This window comes from Nicotiana tabacum, chromosome 13 (assembly GCF_000715075.1).
Source record: "Nicotiana tabacum cultivar K326 chromosome 13, ASM71507v2, whole genome shotgun sequence".
Classification (NCBI taxonomy): Eukaryota; Viridiplantae; Streptophyta; class Magnoliopsida; order Solanales; family Solanaceae; genus Nicotiana; species Nicotiana tabacum.
Window position 1 is genome coordinate 1,552,203 of NC_134092.1, and position 24,041 is coordinate 1,576,243.

The 24,041-nt window shown below is 38.3% G+C and overlaps 1 pseudogene; it reads left to right on the forward strand.

The window, feature by feature from the left end:
* The first annotated feature begins 548 nt into the window (after positions 1–548).
* On the forward strand, positions 549–3,860 carry LOC107825582 (acidic endochitinase-like; annotated as a pseudogene).
* Positions 3,861–24,041: the final 20,181 nt, after the last annotated feature.

A 24,041-nucleotide genomic window follows, 5' to 3' on the forward strand; every position in this document is an offset into this window, starting at 1 on the left:
ATCCCATGTTCATCATCTTCGTCATTCTTCTAATTCTCCAATTGGGTCGAAGTTGACGTTTGTGATTACTATTTGGTATTCCGTTCCCCCTTCGAATCCGATCCTTTTGTTGATGATAATGATGATATAGGAATCACCTCATCAACGAAAAATATTTCTTTTGCGGCCGGTTGCTCCCCGTAGACCGTTTTGATTCCCTCCGATGTTGGGAACTTCAAAACCTGGTGGAGGGTCGAGGGTACAGCTCTCATATTGTGGATCCACGGTCTTCCGAATAGGGCATTGTATCTCATATCGCCTTTGATCACGTGGAACTTCGTTTCTTGGATGGCCTCAGCCACGTTAACTGGTAGGATTATTTTGCCCTTAGTAGTTTCACATGCCATATTGAATCCGTTTAGTACCAAGGTTGCGAGCAGGATCTGGTCCTATAGGCTGAGTTGCTCTATAACCCTCGATCGAATGATGTTGGCCGAACTACCTAGATCAATTAACATATGTTTAACTTGAGTTTTATTCATAAGTACAGATATTACCAGTGCATCGTTATGTGGTTGCATGATTCCTTCCGCGTCTTCGTAATTAAAGGACAAGGTTACTTCAGAGGAGTAATCCTGAGTCTGGGATCGCTTTTCTCTTACAATCGACATCTTAGCGCGTTTAAGTACTGGCCAGTGAGGGATGTCGATCCCACCGATGATCATGTGGATGATGTGTTGTGGCTCTTCCTGTTCGTTTTGCCTATTGAAATCCCTATTTTTAAAATGGTTTTTAGCCCTATCACTCAAAATTTCTCGGAGGTGCCCTTTATTAAATAACCGGGCTACCTCTTCTCTCTGTTGCCTGCAATCTTCCGTTATGTGGCCATGAGTGCCATGATATTTGCACATTTGATTGGGATTCCTCTGGTCATGATCGGTCTGCAGAGGTCGAGGCCATTTAGTATCTTTGATGCGTCCGATAGCCGACACGATAGCGGATGCACCAATACTGAAGTTATACTCCGATAACCGTGGTGCTTATTTAGGTCCGGTATGCCTGTCGAGCCCATTTCTGTTCATCAGCCCCCGAGACCCTTGGCCTTGCTCAATTCTTTTATTGCCTTGTACGGGGTTATGTCTTGGTTCGTTCCCCTAATGATCTCTGTTATATGGTCGATATCGATCTTTGTTTGACCTTGGTTCTCGGTCGATGTCCCTTTTAACAACGGGACCGGAACCCAACTAGTCGTCTTCGACTCTTATTTTGAATTGATACCGATTGTGCACATCGGCCCAAGTAATAGCTGGGTACTCGATCAGGTTATGCTTCAGCTGCCGTGAAGCCATCGAGCTTCGTTCGTTTAGACCTTGAGTGAAAGCTTGAACAGCCTGATCGTGTGTGACTGGTGGTAAATCCATTCGTTCCATTTGGAAACGAGATACGAATTCTCTTAGCATCTCATTATCCTTTTGTCTTACCTTGAATAGGTCCGACTTCCTGGTCTCGACCTTTATGGCTCCAGCATGTGCTTTTACGAAACAATCAGCAAGCATAGCAAAAGAATCGATAGAGTTAGATGGTAAATTATGATACCATATCATTTCTCCCTTCGACAGGGCTTCACCGAATTTTTTCAATAATACAGATTCGATCTCATCGTCCTCTAGATCGTTCCCTTTAATGGCACATGTGTAAGAGGTGACATGTTCATTGGGGTCGGTCGTTCCATTATACTTAGGAATTTCGGGCATGCGAAACTTCTTTGGGATTGGTTTAGGAGTCGCGCTCGGGGGGAAAGGATTCTGTACGAATTTTTTAGAATCTAAGCCTTTCAGTATCGGGGGTACCCCCGGGATTTGATCAACCCTGGAATTGTACGTTTCCACTGTTTTGTCATTTGCTTCGATCCTCTTTTCTCCTGACTCTATTCGTTTTGTCAGTTCTTCGAACATCTTAACAATTTCAGGATTAGTCCCCGATTCTTGCTCATTTGACCTTACTATAGCTGCCCCGTTTTGTGGGTGACTTCTTGGGGTGGACTGGGCTCGAGTCTGGTCGGTGCCTGGATTTGGCTCTACAGGTGGGCTATTGCTACTTGTTGAGCTTGCAACATCTCGAAGATCATACGCTAGCTGATTCCATTTTCCTCAGCGTTTTGAGTATTCCGAGCTGCAGACCGAGTTCCACCTTGAATGCTATTTTCAGGGTCGGAACGTTGGTTTGCCTCGATGGCCACATGTGAATTAACGTCTATTGGCTCTTCGACCCGAGCTCCAACGGGATCGACAAGTGGCCTTCCACCCTTGGGGGTTAAGTTGTTGTTTTCATCTTGAAGGCCTGCTTCATTGTCGATAGGTAGGGCCATTAATTGAGAGATAGTTGTTTTTAACCTGAAATCAAAGACACTTCCGAGAGCAAGCGTAAAATGGTGCGTTTTATAGAGATTCGTATCAAAACAACCATTGTTATCCTTTTCCCCACGGTGGGCGCCAAACTCTTTTACCGAAAAACGGATAGAGTTGAATTTGTACGTAGTTCTAAGGGTACGTGGTATAACTTGGCACAAATCGGAAAGTAAGTAAAAATATATTGAGTATCGATTGTATAAGAATGAAATACAAACCAAATTAAATAAAAAGCTAGTTTATGAACAAACAAGATGAATCAATGTATAAGGCTCACAAGAGGATAATTTCTATATAGATATCAGTATGCTTTTCTCTGTGAATAATATGAGAGTGTATTAATGTCTTCATGTTCTCCGTTACAAAATAGTAGTTATCCCTCTTATAGTGGAGGAATCCTACTTTAGATATAATTAAAAATACATAGCGGGGATCCCATGATAAATTAGTTTTTCCCTAATTCCCGCCGAGATTCTCTCTCTTGGTGCGGTTGTAACGGCTCTTGTCTCTTGGCTCAATCTTGGTCGGATTTGGTATGGTCGATTTCCAGGTTTAGAGCTCGATATTAACTCGAGCTCGATATTGACTCGAGCTCGATATTGACTCAGGGATCGGTATCCAATCGGACTAGATATTGGTCGGTCTTTGGCTTTTAAGCTCGATGACCCCGCTTCACTTCATAGTTCGATTTGGACTCGAGCTCGATGACTTCGAGCTCGATTTTTGTACGGTCCCAGAAGTTCGAGCTTGGTAACCTGGATTTAGATCTCATCTCGATATTATGAAGATGACCTTCGGTCCATTATGTCCCAATTTTGACTAACCATGCGAAGGTCGAAACCGATTTTGACTGTATATATAATTATTTGTCAAAAACATTGCAGGAATGTAGCATATTATTTGTGGAACAATTATCTTGGAGGCCAATCAAACACACGTCCACTAGGAGATGCAATTCTAGATGGAATTGATTTTGATATAGAAAAAGGGACAACACAACATTGGGATGAATTAGCAAGAGCTCTATCACAATTTAGCCAACAAAGGAAAGTATACTTAACTGCAGCTCCACAATGTCCATTCCCAGATACATGGTTAAACGGGGCACTTTCCACTGGCTTATTTGACTATGTTTGGGTTCAATTTGACAATAATCCACCGTTTCAGTACTCCGGTGGGAGCGCGGACAATTTAAAAAATTACTGGAATCAGTAGAACGCGATTCAAGCTGGGAACATTTTTCTAGGATTGCCAGCAGCTCAAGGAGCAGCCGGAAGTGGTTTTATACCATCTGATGTTCTTGTTTCTCAGGTTTTACCATTAATTAATGGTTCACCAAAGTATGGGGGTGTTATGCTTTGGTTTAAATTTTATGACAATGGTTATAGCTCTGCTATTAAGGCTAATGTTTGAGATATATGATCATAGCTAGTCAGCTTGTATTAATATGATGACGTCAATAATGTTATATTATAAACTGTATAGTACTCAATAATAAGGCTTTGAAAGTTACTTATAAAAAAAAGTTACTTATTGTGTGGTGTGTTTTTACAAGATTGTGTTGTGTTACTTGTCTAAGTGTATGCATGACACACAAAAAGAAGAACTAAAAGAATTACCAAGTGTAACAAAAATCTCCGGTGTACGAAGCATCCCGAGTTCACACATGTCCGGAAAAGGGCGCACCCTAAGGGGTGTAATTACCAAGTGTAATAAATAATAATATAATCAAACCTCTATGTAACAACCTCTTTTGTTTCGGATTTTTTTGGCTGTTATAGTGAAGTGTTGTTATAGAGAGTATATATTACTCCCTCCTTTTCAATTTAGATGATGTAGTTTGACTTGACACAAAGTTTAAAAAGAAGAAGAAAAAAGACTTTTGAAACATGTGGTCCTAAAAGCTTAATGAGTAAAAGTTTGGGGGCCATAACATTTTTGTGGCTATAAAAACTTATCATTAAAGGTAAAGTGAGTAAAAAAAGTTAAATTGTTTCCAAATATAGGGTGTGTTTGGTATGAAGAAAAATGTTTTCCTAGAAAATAGTTTCATGAAAAATGAGCGATTTTATGACTTATTTTCCCTTGTTTGGTTGGTGAGTGAAAAACTTTTTTCGGAAAATATTTTCTAGTGTTTGGTTAGAGAGTTGAAAATATTTTTAAAATATTTTTTTATGCTACTATCCTCATTCACCCCCTTCCCCCAAGTCCTTATGTTCCTGTGCTCTCCCCCGCCAAATACCCAACGTTTTCAAAACTCTATTTTTCTTCAAGAATTTAATTATTCTTCTAAAAATTCACACAAACTCAAATACACTAAAGTGTTGCATTACTTTTTTACGCAAAAATAACGTCGAAATTTGTGCTCCATAACTAAAAAATAAAATACTCTTTTTTGGTTCAAAAAGAAAGTACTCTTTCTATAACATAAAAATAAATTATTTATTTTGTTGAAATGAAAGAATTATTTTTGTATCATGAAAAGAAAATACTCATTTTGTTTAAATGAAAGAAAATAATTTTTTTACATCATGAAAAGAAAATACTTTTTTTTGTTAAAATAAAAGAAAATATTTTTTTATACATCATGAGATTTTATATTTGTTGAAATGAAAGAAAATACTTTTTAGTACATCATTTTGTTGAAATGAAAGAAAATATTTTTTTTACATCATGAAAAGATAGTACTTTTTTTGTTAAAATAGGAAAACAAAAACCTATTTAAAAAGAAAGTACTCTATCTATTACATAAAAATAAAATACCATTAAGAATATTTCTATTTAGGGTAGGGTTAATATTCCTTTGCCTAGCTGCCCATTGCTGCGAGGTAGGGGTTGGGGCGAGGGTGGGTGGGGGTTGGGGCGGTTGGGTGGTGGGATGGGTGGGTGGGGATGACAAAGAGGGTGGGGAAGGTTAAAAAATAGTTTTGTAAAATATTTTCCCTTCTTGTGATAGAGAAAATATTTTTCTCCAGTTTGAGAAAAATAATTTCATAAAGAAAATATTTTCCAAAACATTTAAGCCAACCAAACATGGGAAAATTGGAAAATATTTTTCGATAAATATTTTCCTTCATACCAAACATATCCATATAAATATGTTATTATTTTGGAACGGACTAATAAGAAAAGTGTGTCATTTAAATTGAAACAAAGGGGGTATAACATAACATAACATAACAATTGGTTCCATAAAAACTATTCTTTTATAGTGAACAACTGTTATATAGTGATGTTGTTATAGAGAGGTCTCACTGTATAATAACTTTCAGGAGCAGAGCCAGAGTTGGAGTTGCCGTCTAATGATTGCTATTTTTTTTATTTTGATTTTTCATCAAGTGAGAACTAAGATGTTGAAGGCTTTAACAGTCCTCTGCCTATACTCATATACTCTTAGAGCTCGTTTGATTCGTGAACAAGTGTGATGACCCAAAAGGTTATCTTTAAATTTAATAATTTTTTATGTGTTATGAGACCTCAAATAGCGCTATTTATCATTCCTCGACTTGCGTGCGTAGTCTGTTTAATATTTCGGAAAGTTTTTATGTGAAAAATTGATTAAAATGTGAAATAGAGTCTTAAAACTCAATTAAGTTGACTTTGGTCAATATTTTTAGTAAATAGACCTGGATCAGTATTTTGACAGTTCCAGTAGGTCCGCCTCGTGATTTGGGACTTTGGCGTATGCCCGGAATTTAAATTGGAGTTCCCTAACTCAAGTTATAGCCACTTAACGGAAATTAGAAATTTAAAGGCTAAAGATTTTCAGTTTCACGGAGTTGACTTTTTGATATCGGGATCGGAATCCGATTCTGGAAGTTAGAATAGCTCTGTTATGTCATTTATGACTTATGTGCCAAATTTGAAGTCATTCCAGATTTATTTAACATGTTTCGGCACAAGCTTTGTAAATTGAAAAGTTTAAAACTCAAAAGTTCGAATCGAGAAGTGAATTGTAATTTCAGCGCTGTTTGACTTGATATGAAACCCCGAGTAAGTCTGTATTATGTTATGGGACTTGTTGGTATATTCGGACGGGATGCCGAGTACCCCGAGTGTGATTCGAATCAAAATCGGAATAAAACTTGGACTTAAGCAAAATCTGGAATTTTGCTGCTTCTGGTGCCGTCGCTTCTGCGAAGCCTTGGCCGCAGAAGCGAGAAATCCCTCGTAGAAGCGGCCTAGGCAAGCTGGGCAAAGAGCCACAGGTGCGGGACCTCGAACGCACTCACGCGTCCGCAAAATCGGACCCTTCGATCGCAGAAGCGAAAGGTAGCGCAAATGCGCATTTGCTTTCGCAGATGCGAGACCGCATGCACGGTCAAATCCACCGCAGAAGCGAAAATCCCTGGGCAATGTATAAATCGAAGAGTCCGAGATTTTTTCTTATTTTTAGACATTTCAAGCACGGATTTATGCGATTTCAAAGGGGGGTTTCACAACTTTGAACTGGGGAAGTGTTCTATAACCAAAAGTGATTACATTTCATAAATCCATATCTATATTCATCATTTTTTTCGGATTTAGATGGAAGAATTTGAAATTTTTGTAAAACTTTTCAAAAACGAAAAATTAAGATTTGAAAGTCTATTTGACATCGGAATTTGGTAATTTTAGTATGGTTGGACTCGTCTCGGAACGGGTGTTCAGATTTCGTAAGTTTTTTCGAGATTCGAGACGTGGGCTCCACTGCTGATTTTTGAGATGAATTTCAAATTTTAATCCGGAAAATTAGTAAATTCATATGGAATTAATTTCTACGATTTATATTGAGTATATTAATTGTTTATTAGTAGAATTAAGGATTTTGGACATGAATTCGCGAGGCAAAGGTTTATTGGATTCTTGAATTTGGTTGCAAAGCGAGGTAAGTGTCGTGGTTAACCTTGACTTGAGGGAGTAGGACTTATTTGTCTATTTGCTACGTGATTTAATGTATGGGTACAATGTATATGTGAGGTGACGAGTACTTATGCGTTATGGTTGAGTCCAAGCATGCAGGTGGAATTTGTTTATTGTGAACAGTTGCCTATTTAATTAAGATATTCCTGCTTAAGTTTATTATTGATTATTTGATTATTATTCGTGAAATGGTTATTTATTTAATTATTATTGAATATTTTGGAAGATGAAATCTGTATTCTGATGTTGAATTGATTGATAAGTGCTTATTCCCGCATTTAAATACTCTTCCAAATTTATATTATTATTTTCATGGTAAGGAAGAGTGTATAAAAATGAAGGATGATATCGTGCTATTTTTATTATTTATAATATTATTGTCATGGTAAGGAAGAGTGTAAAAGCACGAAGGGTGTTTACATGCCATTTGTGAGTGTAAAAGTACGAAGGATGATGCCGTGTCATTTTCAGAGAGTGTAAAAGCACGAAGGGTGATGCCGTGTCATTTTCAGAGAGTGTAAAAGCATGAAGGGTGATGCCGTGCCAAATGAGAGTAAAAGCACGAAGGGTGGTGCCGTGCCATTTTCATATCATCAGTTGCTCATTTTATTGTTGAGGAATTATTTTCATGCTAAGTGATAATTCTTCTGCTGAAATTATTATATCAACCCCCTTCGCATGGTCCCTCCCAAATTTATAAATCGTTAATTTATTGTTTCTTCGTATTTGTATATACTTGTACAAGTTGTTTACGTACGTGTCCTATCATAGCCTCGTCACTACTTCATCGAGGTTAAGCTCGACACTTACGGAGTACATGGGGTCGGTTGTACTCATACTATACTCTACACTTCTTGTGCAGATTTTGGAGTTGGTCCCATCGGCGTACCATAGACTTGCTCGGATTCAACTACACAGAGAAGACTTGAGGTATAACTGCACAACGTCCGCAGTTCTGAAGTCCCCTTCTATCTTATCTTAGCGGTGTATTATCTTTCAAACAGCTTTAATTTTATTCAGACCTTTATCTGTATTATCCTAGTAGCTCGTGCACTTGTGACACCAGATTCGGGGATGTATTTTAATAATTCGGTATTTATGGTCTTCTGCACTTTATTTCATTAATTGACTTCTATTTTATTTAAATTGCTTAAAAATAGTTAAGATTATTTTTAACGTTGGCTTGCCTAGCAAGTGAAATGTTAGGCGCCATCACGGTTCTGAAGGTGAGAATTTCGGGTCGTGACAGTTGGTATCAGACCACTAGGTTACTTAGGTCTTACGAGTCACAAGTAAGCTTAGTAGAGTCTGAAGGATCGGTACGGAGACGTCTATACTTATCTTTCAGAGGCTTTGAAGTTTAGGAACAATATCACTTCTTTCTTAATCTGTCGTGCGATCTTATTCTATCATCGATGATTGAACCATTCTATTCTTATTCTCTCGCAGATGGTGAGAACACGTAATATATCTACCGATGGACAGGGACCAGAGCCCCCGGTGGAAACTATGACCAGGGGTAGAGGTCGGGGCCGAGGTAGAGGTAGAGGTAGAGCTCATTCTAGAGCTCGAGCGGCAACACCTGTTGTAGAACCTCAAGTGGATCTTCAAGAGGAAGTTCCAGTTCAGACTGTACCAGTTGGACCAGTTCAGGTCCCGGAAGGATTCATAACTACTCTAGTGCTTCAGGACGCCCTAGTTCGTTTGGTGAGCCTTATGGAGGGTGTGGCCCAGAATGGTACATTTCCAGAAGCACCAGCTGTCTCACAGGCTGGAGGAGAAGCACAAACTCCCACTACTCCCGCTCCGGAGAAGATGTCTCCCTAGTATCAGGCTCCAACAACCCCGCCAGTTGGGTAGTTCAGCCAGTTGTTGTGGCACAGGATGGTGATAGGGCCGCCATGTCTTCTGAGGCCTTATTGAGACTGGATAAATTTACTAAACTCTTTCCAGTTCACTTCAGTGGTACACCTTCTGAGGACCCAAAGGATTATCTTGACCAATGCCATGAGGTGCTGCGGAACATGGGTATAGTTGAGACCAATGGGGTCGATTTTGCTGTATTTCAGATGACGGGTTCCGCCAAGAGGTGGTGGAGAGATTTTATGTTGACCAGACCAACTGGGCCACCTACGCTGACTTGGGAGCAGTTCTCACGGCTATTTATAGAGAAGTTCCTCCCTATCACATTGAGAGAGGATTTCCACTGGCAGTTTGAGCGTCTCCAGCAGGGAAGTATGATTGTTATTCAGTACGAGACCCGTTTTGTGGATCTAGCCCGTCATGCTCTCCTTTTACTTCCTACTGAGGGAGAGAGAGTGAGGAGGTTTATTAAGAGACTTACTCACCCTATCAGGCTTCAAATGACCAAGGAAACCGGAAGTGAGATTTCCTTTCAGGCGTCTGCTAATGTAGCTAGGAGGATCGAGATGGTTCTTGCGTAGGAAAGAGGGCAGGGGTCTGATAAGAGGCCTCGGTAGTTCGGTGTGTTCAGTGGTTCCTCGTCTCGAGGCAGGGGTAACTTTGGTAGGGGTCATCCTCCCAGGCCATTTCATTTAGCGCTCCAGGCATCCTAAAGTGCACCACCGGCTCTTATTAGTGCACCTCTGATCCATGGTTTCCAAGGTGGTTACTCCGGTCGACATGGATAATTTCAGGGTCAGTAGCCATAACAGCCGAGGTCTTGTTATACTTGTGGTGATTCGAGGCACATTGCTAGATTCTGCCCCAGGTCTTAGGGCAGCATGCAACAACAGGGTTCTCGTGCTATGATTCCAGCACCGGTTGCTTCACCGCCTGCTCAGCCAGCTAGAGGTAGGGGTCAGGTAGCTAGAGGTAGAGATCAGACCATTAGAGGTGGAGGTCAGGCCGTTAGAGGTGGAGGCCAGCCAGTTAGAGGCCATCCCATGGACGCAGTTCAGAGTGGTAGGGCTCAACCCCGATTTTATACTTTTCCAGCTAGGCCTGAGGCCGAGTCATCCGATGCGGTGATTACAGGTATTGTTCCAGTTTGCCATAGAGATGCTTCAGTTCTATTTGATCCAAGATCTACTTATTCCTATGTGTCCTCTTATTTTGCTTCATATCTGGTGATGCCTCGTGATTGTCTAAGTGCTCCTGTGTGTGTGACCACTCCGGTAGGAGATTCTATCGTGGTAGATCATGTCTATCATTTATTTGTGGTTACTATTGGGAGTCTTGAGACTAGTGTGGATATTCTACTTCTTGATATGGTAGATTTTGATGTCATTTTGGGTATGGATTGGCAGTCACCTTATCATGCTATATTGGATTGTCATGCCAAGACGGTGACCCTAGCCATGCCGGGGTTACCTCTGTTAGAGTGGAAAGGAACTCCTGGTCATTCTACCAGCAGGGTTATTTATTATATGAAGGCTCGGCGTATGGTCGAGAAAGGGTGTCTAGCTTATTTGGCTTATATTCGCGATTCTAGTATGGATGTTCCTTCTTTGGACTCAGTACCAGTTGTTCCTGAATTTCCAGAAATATTTCCTGCAGATGTACCGGGGATGCCACCCGATAGAGATATAGACTTTTGTATTGATTTGGCTTCGGACACTCAGCCTATTTCTATTCCACCATACCGTGTGGCCCTGCCAGAACTGAAAGAATTGAAGGAGCAGTTACAAGACTTGCTTGATCAAGGATTTATTAGACCTAGTGTCTCGCCCTAGGGAGCACCAGTATTATTTGTAAAGAAGAAATATGGTTCAATGCGAATGTGTATAGATTATCGGCAGTTGAATAAGGCTACCATCAAGAACAAGTATCCACGTCCAAGAATTGATGACTTATTCGATCAGCTTCAGGGTGCCAAGGTATTTTCAAAGATCGACTTGAGGTTCGGTTACCATCAATTGAATATTAGGGCATCTGATGTCCCTAAGACAGCTTTTCGGACTCGGTATGGGCATTACAAATTCCTAGTGATGTCATTTGGGTTGACAAATAGTCCAACAACTTTTATGGATTTGATGAATTGGGTGTTCAAGCCGTATTTAGATTATTTTGTGGTTGTATTCATTGATGATATCTTGATTTACTCCAGCAGTCGAGAGGAGCATGAGCAGCATCTTTGGAGTGTGCTTCAGACTTTGAAGAATAATCAGTTATATGCCAAATTTTCAAAATGTGAATTTTGGTTAGACTCAGTAGCCTTTTTGGGGCATGTTGTATCGGCAGAAGGCATAAAAGTAGATTCTAAGAAAATTGAGGTTGTTCAGAATTGGCCTAGACCTACTTTAGTTATAGAGATACGGAGTTTCCTGGGTTTGGCAGGTTATTATCGCCGGTTCGTGGAAGGGTTTTCATCTATAGCAAGCCCATTGATCAGACTGACCCAAAAAAGTGTTCTATTCGGATGGTCAGACGAGTGTGAGTTGAGCTTTCAGAAGCTCAAGACTGCTTTGACTACGGCGCCAGTGTTGGTATTACCCACAAGTTCAGGGTTTTATACGATGTATTGTGATGCATTTCGCGTTGGGTTTGGTGCAACATTGATGCAAGATGGCAGGGTGATTGCATATGCGTCGCGGAAGTTGAAAGTTCACGAGAAGAATTATCCTGTTCATGACTTAGAATTGGCAGCCATTGTTCACGCGCTGAAGATTTGGAGGCATTACCTTTACGGTGTCTCGTGTGAGGTATTTACTAATCATCATAGCATTCAGTATCTGTTCAAACAAAAAGATCTCAATTTGAGGCAGAGAAGATGGTTGGAGCTATTGAAGGACTATGATATCACTATTTTGTATCACCCCGAAAAGGCCAATGTGGTGGCCGATGCTTTGATTAGAAAGGTTGTGAGTATGGGCAGTCTTGCGTATATTCCGGTGGGTGAGAGACCGTTAGCGGCAGATGTTCAGACTTTGGCTAATCAATTCGTGAGGTTAGATGTTTCAGAACCCAGTCAGGTTCTAGCTTGCACAGTCGCTCGGTCTTCTTTATATGAGCGCATCATAGAGCGGCAATATGATGATACTCATTTACTTTCCTTAAGGACACGGTACGACACGGGGATGCCAAACAGGTTTCTGTGGGGGAAGATAGAGTTTTGCGAATGCAGGGTCGTATTTGTGTGCCTAATGTTGATGGGCTACGTGAACTAATTCTTGAAGAGGCACATAGTTCCCGATATTCATTTCATACGGGTGCCGCCAAAATGTATCAATAATAGTTGTTCATAATCAATTAGAGAATCGTCAATTAATTTCATGTTAACAAAATTCTCGTTTCAAACCTTCACAATACTGATAACGAGATGCGAGGCATGAAGACCTCATAATTATTTACCCGAATTAACGAGTTACATTTAACACCACCTGGGTGGGCACCTACCTCGTAGGTTAAAACTCAATAATTACAACACGAATTTGGCAAGTATGCATAGAGAATTTCATACAAGAATTTTCAAATAAGCCTAACAAGCATGACTCCCTATTATTGCTATAGTACAAATTTAATTTCATAAGGGAGAACTTAAACACAAGAATTTTCCTCACAAGGATCTCGTCCTTATATAACTTCCACCGCAGCTCGTAGCCCGGTTTAAACATATCAATTTATATTAAAATGCGAGGATCTCATCCTCAGTTCTGAATCACAAATAATATGCACATAGTGCCAATCGGAGATTTCCATTTTCTCCTTTTAAATAATTTCGGTTACACATAATAAACCTCACACCGATAGGGCATATAATTCATAATTTATAATTAATTATCCGAAAATTACATCAAAACTTACCGAAATGAGTAATGGAAAGCCACATTTAGCCTCGAAGCTCTTATTAGTGACCAACATGGAATGATAGGCGTAGTTATCTCCATAGAATTTCCCAAGAGGAGTAAACACATGTAGATTATAAAATTACGAAGCTCACTCATAAGTGGAGCATAATAGGAGGACTCGTCTCGATACTCAGAACCGAATCAAGTTAAGGAAATTATTCCTTTATATTAAATCGAGGTTGTACTTGTAACAACACCATCTGATGCATCGACCTCCGCCATACCATAAAACAAATATATCAACGGTTGGGCCTCCACCTATAGGACGCCTTCTACCCGCCTGTCCTCCACCCCTAACTAGTCATGTGGGTGGTGTAGTAACTGTAATGGGGCACTTATCCTGAGTGCTTTGATGAAATATGTCTCTCCCAAGTCTGGGACAATTTTCTCATGATGTGCCTAGTATCACCGCATTTATAACAACCCCTTTGCGGGTTTGGCTGCTCATACTGAGTCTGTGCCAAATAACTGGAATAACCATTCTAGGAAACTCATGTCGGTGGTGCATTAAAGAGCACCCCGAGTAATCCGATGTGCAGACTGGGCTGGCCGACTGCCCGAGCCCCCGCCATAATGATTTATACTCGCAAAGTAGAATCCACTGAATTCCCCAGAACTTCGAGATGTCTTGGTCTCCTTAGTTTCCTTTTTCCTCTCCCCGAACACGTTCTAATATCTTGGCAATTTCTACCACTAGTGGAAATGAAGTATCAACCTGTAGCTCCAGAGTCGTACAAAATTTTACGATCATAATTGAGTCCTTTAATGAGTTTGTGGACTCGCTCTCTGGCTGTAGGAAGCAAAGTAGGAGTATGACGGGTTAACCTATTGAACCTGATTGCATATTCTAACACCATCATGGTGACCTGACGCAACCGTTCAAACCCTATGCGCCACACATTACGGAGAGTCCAGGAAACAAACTCTTTCAAAAACGTTTCTAAGAACTGAGCCAAGTGGGCAGTGTTGCATTGGCTGGTCTACCCTCTTCATAGGCTTGCCACGAACACCGGTGGAGAATTATCTCTCCCAAGGCCAATTTCTTTTTTTGTTATGCTGACTCAACACTGCTGAGCTGACTCATTTCTTAAAATACTCTTCGATTCTTCTTTGGGGTAACCCTTATGCTTATTTATATACAAAGATCACAAAAGTAGAGCTCCATATAGACAAATCTTGGCACGAACCACATAATCCAGAATCTCGTCAACCACTGTAGTTCCTCCGAATCACACCAAAATCCGCAACTGTGACGTCCACGTTGAGTAGACCTTCTGTAAATTTAAAGTTGTTTCTCTAACTCCTTTGGTACTGAAGTATAGGATTATTAAGGAGGCGGACATACCGCAAGTACCAACCTTATCCTCTACAAAATCTCATGCCTTAAACATGTGTAAATTTTGGGGAACCTTTCAGTACTACATATACACATTTCAGGCCAAAACTGATATAACACATGACCCCACAATCCATCCATTGATAGTGGACTCCCCCACTCGGTGCGAAGTCATAGGTCACAAGTCTAACGATCCACAATATTAACCATCGCATCTCGTATAAATCAACCAGATGCCAAGGTCCGTTGTACCCCCCACATGATTCACTGGGTGATCTCTCAATACGTCCGCATCTTCAGTCGGAACCATACGGTGAGGCAATGTTTGAGCATCTCTGGCTCCTTCATAGTCCATTTGCGGCATCATGAACCATCGATGCACAACTAATACCGAGTGCGCAATATCATACACGAGTTGATACAAAGGAATATGAGATATATGTTTCAAGCTAAATCAATATCGCACGATAAAGAATGAAAGAAATGGAATTATTCCTAAACTCTGTAGCCTCTAGAAGATAAGTACAGACGTCTCCATACCGATCCTTCAGACTCTACTAAGCTTGCTCGTGACTCTTGAGACCTATGTAACCTAGTTCTCTGATACCAACTTGTCACGACCCAAAATTCCCACCTTCGGGACCGTGATGGTGCCTAACATTTCACTTGCTAGGCAAGCCAATGCTAGAATAATATTAGCCATTTTAAAATAATTTTTAAATTAATTAATAACAAAGAAACAAATGCGGAAGTAAAGTCTAAAATATAGTGAATAATCCATAATAATAGCGATGTCTAAATACCATCCCGGAATTGGTGTCACAAGTGCACGAGCTACTAGAATAATACAAATAAAGGTCTGAATGAAAATAAAGCTATCTGAAAGAACTACACAGGTATGATAAAGTGGAAGGGGACTTCAGAATTTTGAACGCCATGCAACTATACCTCAAGTCTCCTGCGAATAGCTGAATCCGAGCAAATCTATTATACGCCGCTGGGACTAACTCCGGTATCTGCACAAGAAGTGCACAGTGTAGTATGAGTACAACCGACCCAATGTACCTAGTAAGTGTCAAGCCTAACCTCGACGAAGTAGTGACGAGGCTAAGGCATGTCACTTATATTAACCTGTACGCTATAACAATAATAACAACAATAATAGAAATAAAATAAGTATCGCTTTTCAACAGTTGAAGCCAACTCAGCAGTCATAACTAATTATTATTTCAATCAGTTTCTGTTGCGGCGTGCAACCCGATCCCACAATATATACATATTCAATTCTGTTGCGGCGTGCAACCCGATCCCCATATATCGTTTTAATCAATTCTGTTGCAGCGTGCAACCCGCTCCTCCAATATATTCATTTCAATCAATTCTGTAGCGGCGTGCAACCTGCTCCTCCAATATATTCACTTTCATTTCCGTTGCGGCGTACAACCCGTTCCTCCAATATATTCATTTATCAATTCTTATAAAAGAAATTACTCCAATAAATACAACAATTAATATAAAATTATAAGACAACAAGCATACAATAATTATGATTTATTAGAAATTAGTGATAACAAGTAGCAATTAATTGTGAAAATTAAGGATGTAATAGGCATTTTAATTATTAGTATGCTAAACGTCAAGTGAAAGTTAAGTCACATAAATCAAATAATCATATAGCAATTATAGCATGGATTCAAGGCATGATATTGAGCAAAGAACAAGAGAGAAATAATTAATATAATAATTAATTCATCATTTAAAACGATTTATGATTTTTCAAATAATTATGTAAATAATTAATTTGATGACATATAGACACTCGTCACCTCACCTATACGTCGTTCACATGTATTTCACATAACAAATAATTTAAGAGTTATATACCCTCAAGTCAAGGTTAACCACGACACTTACCTCGTGTAACGACCCGGCCAGTCGTTTTGAGAATTTAAGTCCCGTTCGGTAACATAAGGCCTTGAGCAGCTTCGTATTATGTGTATTGACTTGCGTGCGTGGTTAAATTCAGTTACCAGATGATTCGGAGTGTTTTGGGATGCTTAGTCCCTTAAACGGAAGCTTAAGTCTTAGGATTTTTGACCGTAGTCGGAACTGTGTTAAGACGAATCCGGAATGGAGTTCTGTCAGTTCTGTTAGCTCCATTTGGTGATTTTGGACTTAGGAGCATGTCCGGACTGTGAATCTGAGGTATGTAGCTGATTTAGGATTGAAATGGCGAAAGTCGAATTTTTGAAGATTTTGACCGGAAGTGGACTTTTTGATATCGGGGTCGAAATATGATTCCGAGAGTTGGAACATCTCTGTTATGTTATTTGGGACTTGCATGCAAAATTTAACGTCATTCCGGGTTGGTTTGATAGGTTTCGGCGTCGTTTATAGAATTTGAAGTTTCAAGTTCTTTAAGTTTGAATTGGAGGGTGATTCGTGTTATTAGCGTTGTTTGTTGTGATTTAAGGGATCTACTAAGTTTATATGGTATTTTAGGACTTGCTGGTATGTTTGGTTGAGGTCCCGGGGGCCTCGAGTGTGTTTCAAATGCTTAACAGATTGAGTTTGGGACTTATGCAATAGCTGGAGCTGTTGCACCTGGTGTAATCGCACCTGCGCACTTTGGGCCGCAGGTGCGGCGCCGCATAAGTGTCCATGGAGCCGCAGAAGCGGTTTTGGCCCTGTCCGGCTGGGACCGCAGGTGCGGCCATAGATTCGCAGAAGCGGACGCGCAAAAGCAAAATAGGAGCGCAAATGCAGGCTCGCAGAAGTGGCCCTTGTTCGCAGATGCGGACTCAGTCCCCCTTAAGTGATTTTTGCACATGCGATGGGATTTTCGCAGGTGCGGTTGAAGGCTCGCAGGAGCGAGTTTATTGGGCAGAAAAGAGAAATTTGAGGGTTTGTTTCCCATTTCGATTTTAGGACATTGAGAGCTCGGAATTTGGCGATTTTTCGAGGGATTTTCAGAGGAAGCTTTGGGGTAATGATTCCTAACTCGTTTTTGGTTGTATTCCATTAATATATAGTTGTTTTCTCCATTTAATTTTGGATTTGGGGTTGAAAATGGGGGAAAAGTTCTTCAACCGATTTTCTGAGTTTTGATTGGGATTTAAACATCGGATTTGGATAATTTTGGTACGAGTGAACTCGTGAGTAAATGTGTGTTCGTATTTTGTGACTTTTACCCGATTTTGAGACGTGGGCCCGGGTAGACTTTTTAGGACGGATTTCGAAATTTTTATTAAAATCTTGATTTCATTAATTAGATTAGCCTATTATAGTTGTATTTATGATATGTAATTATTTTAGCTAGATTTGGGCCATTCAGGGTCGGATATTCGTGGGAAGGGCATTGCGACCGATTGATTGAGCTTGATTTGAGGTAAGTATCTTGCCTAAATTCGTGTGGGGGAACTACCCCTTACAATTTGAGTCTTCTATGTTGATTGCAGTCCGTGTACGCGAGGTGACGAGTGCGTGCTTGGACTTCTTTGTGGAAATTTGGCCTTTTAGTATTCTTAGGTCCTTGTATTCACTGAGTATAAAGTTGTTCTTGATATGGTTAAGTTCCTATTTACTAGTTTCACCTCTACATGCTTTGATTAGAATTAATTGCTTTAGGATTCACTCTTATTGCCTATTTGACTCTTATTTGACTTAACTGGAGATTTTACCCCTTCTCTGGTCATGCTATCTTTCCACAACTGCCTATCTCTATTTGAAATTATTTGACTCGTGTTATTTTCCTTGTTGTTGAATTATATATTATGGGATCATTGCTACATATTAGTTTTCCCTTGAGCTGTTCTCTTTACGCTTAGCATTCCTTACTGTGGTTATTCCTTGTGAACTGGTTCTATCGTTTCTTTGTGATTTAAAATTCTTGAGTTGATTTACTTGTCGTACCTTGTATTAGTATTATTATTGCTATTGTACTTGTTGTTCTTGCATATTTACTTTGGGACTACGGAACGGTATTCTGGGAGATCCCCCCGACTTGCATATTTACTTTGGGACTATGGAACGGTATTCCGGGAGATCCCCATGTCTTGCATATTTACTTTGGGACTAGAGGTGGTACCTTGGGAGATCCCCTGTTGAGAATTTACTTTTGGGACTACGAGACGGTATCTCGGGAGTGCCCTTTGTTGACATCTCTTTGTTATGGGGTTACACGAGGTTTCTGCCGTGCTATTGTTACTATTGATATTTGCACATGCGGCGTGACAATATATATATATATATATATATATATATATATATATATATATATATATATATATATATATATATATATGTGTGTGTGTGTGTGTGTGTGTGTGTGTGTGTGTGTGTGTGTGTGTGTGTGTGTGTGTGTGTGTGTGTGTGTGTGTGTGTGTGTGTGTGTGTGTGTGTGTGTGTGAGAGAGAGTGGGAATATTATTATGCATGTGTGGCGAGACAAGGCGGGCATTTACTTTACTATTGCACATGTGGCGAGACAAGGTGGGCTATGTCAGAGATTGATTTGTGATGATTTGTGATAGTCTGGGGGCATTCCTGTTGTTGATATTTGTGTAGTGGTACACTTACCTGTGTGAGCTTTATCTTGTGAAAGTTGTGAGAAAATATTCTATGTGTTGTCCGTTCTTTTTCTTATGCTTACCAGCTGGTATGAACTATGTTAGGACACTTGCACAAGCATACACGTAATTTAGCACTCTTATCGGATAAGAGGTTTTCTTGATATTGTTGAGTATAAATGCACACCCTTGCCTACTATGTGAAAATGGCTCTATTTGGCATGCGAGTCGTCAGTGCGGTTATGAGGTGTAATGAGGGCACATGATGCCAAGTGTTAGAGTTCAGGTATTGAGACTCGTGAGTTGTGAATTATCCGAGGTTCGGTACCTCGTGGAGTTTGTTAACAAAAACCTGATGTGAAAGCTGTCGTTGTTGCTGAGTTATTATTTGTTCTTGTTGTATTTGTGATTTCGGATTCAGGTTGTGTTCCATTCACTCTTCAGTGTCATTTTTATGGTATTCCGCTGATACTTGTTGTTTCCCTTCTTATTGCTATTACTGTATTGTGAGCTATATTGCATAGTCTTTATGTAGATATCATATTTCTACTGTTCATATACTTATACTTGCTCAGTTTATTTAGACCAGTGGGTGTATTGACTGTTCCTTGTCACTATTCCACCGAGGTTATTCTTGATACTTACAGGGCACAGCTGTGGTGTATTCATTCTACACTTCTGCACATTATTTTGCAGATCCAGGTATTTGTTCGTTAGTAGCTGTGCGGGTCGTTGCTGTGGAGACTCAAGGTAAACCTGCTGCTGCGTTCGCAGGCTTCGGAGTCACCTTCAAGTTTTCGTTTGCACTGTTTATTCTTATTTCTGGACAGTTGTATTTTTAAAAGTTTTCTAGTAGATACTCTGTAGAGCTTATGACTTGTACTACCAATTTTTGGGAATTGTAAGAGATTTCTATTTCATATTGTTAGATATTATTTAAAGAATATTATTGTTTCAATTAATGTTAGGCTTACCTAGTCCCTCGAACAAGTGGCATCACGATACCCAAACGGAGGGGAAATTGGGTCGATACACCTCGCTTTGCAAACAAATTTCAAGATTCCAATACACCTTTGCCTTGCGAATTCGTGTCTGAAAGCTTCAAATCTAGTCACAAACAATTCAATATACTCAATTCGAATCGTAGGAATTAATTTCATATGAAATTACTAATTTTCCAGATTAAAATCCGAAATTCATTTTAAAAATTGACAGTGGGACCCACATATCGAATCCAAGAAAAACTCACAAAATCTGAACACCTGTTCCGATACGAGTTCAACCATATAAAAATTATCGAATTCCGACATCGGATTGCCTTTCAAATCCTCAATTAAAGTTTTGTTTGAAGATTTCTACCATTTTCAATCCAATCTTGACCCATTTGAACTCAACAATCTACCCATAACCTTATTGGTACAAGCATGTATAACTAATACTCTCACATGTAAGAATCACACTCATAATCACCCATCTTTACCCAAACTCGAAATTGAAGAATAGGTGTTAGAACTTTACCTCTTGGGTGAAGATCTTGTGATAGTTTCTTGTTGGATTTCAAAGCTTGAACAAGATTTTTGATGAACAAAGCACTTGAGCTTCTTTATCTCTCTAAAACACTCTCACTTCTCTCTAAAATCATCACATAATTACCCCAAAATAAGCCCCAAAGTCTATTTATCAAAATGGGGTCGGGTTATAAAAATAGAAATATTAACCCTCCGAAATCGGGTCTGCGGTCGCATAATGGACCGCAGAATGGGTATGCGGGTCACACAATGCACCGCAGAATTGGTGCCCAGAAATGGGCTTCTCTGGACAGGTATGCGACTAGTTTTGCGGTCGTATAACCACTTCTGCGATCACATAATGGTTCTGCGATCGCAGATTTGGCAGCAGACTCGTATTTTACTAGCCTTTGGTAATTTAGTCATAACTTCTTGTAGGAGTGTCTAAATGATAAACGGTTTGAAGCGTTAGAAACTAGACTCTAATATCTTTCATTTTATAGGTAGATCATCACACAATTCGTTATATATAGGTAGATATGCTCATTCAAAGTATGGTATTATGCGTACCCATTTGAAACTTTAGTCTATTATGAAAATTTCCAACTTAACTTAGACTTAGACTTCTCCTTAGACCACACATCACTTATAATATGCCTCGTACACTTGTTATCATATCCAATTGGTATTCATAGTATTAATTATCCTCAAATGAGAAGTAGAGTCTTCCCCCAAACACATAACATAACTTATCTCTTCTTTCACCCATTTCAATTTCCCGAATTTTTACTAACTCCCAAAATTTTTAAAACTTTTGCCAGAGTTTCCTTTGAAACTGGGCCTATCCACCTGCCAGAGAATCCCAGAAACTAATCCTAACAATACATACATAATCCAATCAACATAACACAACATGAAAACAATACTAACAGTGGCATCATAAGCAATATATTACTAGAAAAGGAACGCCATTAACATCAACTATTCAGGTGATACGTAACTCATAGCAGGTAAGCTCTCGACATCTTCATAGTGCCAAATGAGAGTAAAAGCACGAAGGGTGGTGCCGTGCCATTTTCATATCATCAGTTGCTCATTTTATTGTTGAGGAATTATAATTCTCCTGCTGAAATTATTATATCAACTCCCTTCACATGTTCCCTCCCAAATTTATAAAGTGTTAATTTATTGTTTTATTGTTGCTTCGTATTTGTATATACTTGTACAGGTTGTTTACGTACGTGTCCTGTCATAGCCTCGTTACTACTTCATCGAGGTTAGGCTCGACACTTACGGAGTACATGGGGTCGGGTGTACTCATACTACACTCTGCAGAGTACCACAGACTTGCCCGGATTCAACTACCCAGAGGAGATTTGAGGTATAACTCCACAGCGTCCGCAATTCTGAAGTCCCCTTCTATCTTTTCTTAGTTGTGTATTATCTTTCAAACAACTTGAATTTTATTCTGACCTTTATCTGTATTGTCCTAGTAGCTCGTGCACTTGTGACACCAGATTCGGGGATGTATTTTGATAATTCGGTATTTATGGTCTTCCGCACTTTATTTCATTAATTGACTTCTATTTAATTTAAATTGCGTAAAAATGGTTAAGATTATTTTTAACGTTGGCTTGCCTAGCAAGTGAAATATTAGACGCCATCATGGTCCTGAAGGTGGGAATTTCGGGTCGTGACAATAAGTTATATTTGACTAACATAGTCAAATATAGAATAAAGTTACCATATACATACATACACACACACACACACACACACACACACACACACATATATATATATATATATATATATATATATATATATATATATATATATATATATATATATATATAATTTTGAATTTATAAATAAAGTTTTAAAATTTTGAATTGAAATTAAAAAAAATTATCTTTTGTTATCATGTTATCATACTTAATTCGGTTAATGATCATATGCAATCATATTAGAAACTTTTGTTATCTTAATTTAAATTATTTAAACACTACTTCGCCTCTGGCAAAAAAGAAAAAAAAATATTCCATATACCTATAAAACTCTTTTACATTTAAAATCTTATAATTATAGTTCTTTAAAATCATATAATTATAGCTCTTTAAAACACTATAGCTAAATTTGAATAAAGAGAATTTCTTTTCAAATAAATGTAATATATAGAGTACACGTCTATGTTTATCCAGATAACAAAAAAAAGTTTAAAAGTTGATAAAAATTTACTTACATATATAATGAAGTAAACCTACATGCTGGAGAAAGAAACATTACAAAAATCAGTCAATATTCAAAACAAGTTTTTTTTTATTTTTGAAAAATATTAGTTTGAAGAGTCACTTTGTATAAATGAATATTAAACAAATAATAAAACTTTGGCTATACAATTGCCATCATTAATTTCTATTTAACACCTTCTTGGAATTGAAGGATATAAGTCGAAACCTCTTCATTTAGTTGTAGTCAAACCAACATTGCAAGGGTATAGTATTTTTTCATTGAAGAATATTAGTTTTGAATCATTAGATTATATGAAAGATTTTTTTTCTCGAATTCAACAAGAGGGATATTGGTTCTAATTGATAGTTTCTATATCGATTTTCAAGTGTAACAAAAAGTATATTTAAAAAACATTGGTATGGCGTGAAATAGTTATTTTAAAAATGTAAAGAAATTATTTCAAAATGGGATTATTTTTTAAATTATAATATAATTATTAAAATAAAAGGTATGATTTTTTAAATTTTAGTAGAGAGTTTTTAAAATAATTATAATAGAAGTCATATCATGGATAAAATCAAGAAACCAAAATCTTATGGATTATTACATAAATATCCGGCTATATTTATTATTTACTTTTTATAGCTAATATACATAGATGATATACCGACAATACACGATTATACACCTGTTATATATGAATTATATATAAATTATAGCTTTATTTTATTTTTAATTTAAGTGGTTGGGTGAGCTCCTGTTTAGGTTGATAAGATAAAGCCAAAAGAAAAATATGACAGAATTTTAACCAAAGAAAAAAAATATAAATAAAGTTCTTATATAAACAATTTCTATTAAAACTCATCCTTTTATTATGAAATAAATTAATTTTGTGTAACAAAAGAAAGAAAAACATAAAAAAATAATATAAAAGAAAATAAATATAGACAAATGTATGAAAAAACTAGAAATCATAAATAAGAGACGACAATGAATTTCTTCTTTTGTTTCATCTTTATTCGGTTAATGATTATATGCAATCATATTAGGAACTTTTGTTATCTTAATTCAAATTATTTAAACACTATTTCGCCTCTGGCAAAAAAGAAAATAAAATACTCCATATAACTATAAAACTCTTTTACATTTAAAATCTTATAATTATAGTTCTTTAAAATCATATAATTATAGCTCTTTAAAACACTATAGCTAGATTTGAATAAAGCGAATTTCTTTTAAAATAAATGTAATATATAGGGTACACGTCTATGTTTATCCAGATAACCAAAAAAAGTTTAA